We start from the raw sequence: 1,739 nt of genomic DNA on the forward strand, positions 1-1,739 counted from the left end.
TTGCTTTACAGAAGCTTCTCAGTCTCAGGAGGTCCCATTTATTCAATGAGGCCCTTAATGTCTGTGCTGCTGGGGTTATACATAGGAAGTGATCTCCTGTGCCCATCTGTTGTAGGGTACTTCCCACTTTCTCTTCTATCAGGTTCAGTGTTGGTGCAGACTCCATGAACTCCCATGAGCTCAGGTCAGCTGTCTCTGTGGGTTTCCCTGTCATGACCGTGACCCCCCTGGCTCATACTATACCATCTCCCTTTTTTCAGAAGGACTCCCAAAGCTCGGCCCAGGATGACAGAATCTTTTTTTTTTTTTTTTTTTTTTTGTATTGGAAGAAGGAATCTTAATCAACGAAATGCTTCTGTAGGATTGGCCTGTTGCAAATCTGCAGGGTGTCTCTTGATTGTTGATTAACATGGGAGCACCAAGCTCTTGTGTGCAGTGCCACTTCTGGGCAGGCAGTTCTGGGCAGTGTAAGAAAGGCTGAGAAAACCATGAACAGTAAGCCAGTAACCAGTGTTTCTCCCTGACCTTGGCAGCAGTTAGTTCCTTCTTCCCTGGATGAGGATCTACAAGGTGAAATAATTTTTTTCTTTTCTTTTTTATTCTCATGGTGTTTTATCATAGCAGGAACCTTGGACTTTCCTTTTTTTTTGTCCTTTGAAGAACTTGTCTTTGTGGTAGAGTCATTTACATTTTAATTTTTGTATTTCTGCAGTTCCTACAACTTTGTAGCCATCTCAAAGATGAGATCTGTCAGTGAATATCCCAGCTATCCATTTTTTAGTATTTCGAATGGTTCCAAAGTAATCTATTGGTGTGTATTTATTTCATGCCAATTTGAAATATCTTGACTCTGCTTTTCTGGCCGAATATGGCCTGAAAGAGGGTTTGATGCCAGTAGTGGTTCCACATGCCCAAGCATCAAGGGGGGACAGTCAGTGAAGGAAGGAGACAAGAAGACCTTTCTCTTCACTTTCTGCTTGGAGAGAGATTATGGACCAGGTTGCAGCAGAAAGCTCCCAGTACAAGACAGAAGGTTCATGAGGCTGAGGATGCAGTTATCAAAGTTCAGTAGATTGATGCAGGTAGAAATTTGAAGCACTAACCTAGAAAAGGGAATTAGATGGAGACAGAGATCCGGAATTCTATGCAGGGATTTTCACAGGTCTTTGCTTGAATACTGAGTTGTTTTTCATAGCGTGAGACTCCATTAAGTCAGGCAGTAAGAAACCAGTAGAAAGTTCTAAGTGACAGAATCTGTAGAGCTCACACAGGGTATAATAGATTGTGTTTTGAAAAATGACAGTGGAGAGACTTTTTCCAGCAGTCAGAGGATTCATCTTAAAAACAGGGATTAAAATGATCAGATTGATATGAAAACATCTCCAGAAAACAGGACCCAACAGTCTTTAAAGAGAATCAAAGCATCCAGATTCTGGACTACCTAGTAATCATGTCTGGCATTCAGTAAAAATTGCCAGTCACATGAAGGACCAGCGCATTGGGGACAGGAAAACAGTAGAAACTTGTCTCGAAGTAGCAGAGAGAATTAAGTTTCTGACAAGAATGCTCAAATAACCACTAGAGTTCTTTCCAGGGACTAAAGGGGAAACAGACATAATTATAAGAGAAATCGAAGCTATGAAATAACAACAATTCTAGGGATAAACTGTGGCCTGAAGGGACAAGACGGTGTAGAATTAAAAAGAAATCAGAAACAGTGTTGGGCTATGGTGGCGCAC

This window comes from Microtus ochrogaster, chromosome 1 (genome assembly GCF_000317375.1).
Source record: "Microtus ochrogaster isolate Prairie Vole_2 chromosome 1, MicOch1.0, whole genome shotgun sequence".
NCBI lineage: Eukaryota > Metazoa > Chordata > Mammalia > Rodentia > Cricetidae > Microtus > Microtus ochrogaster.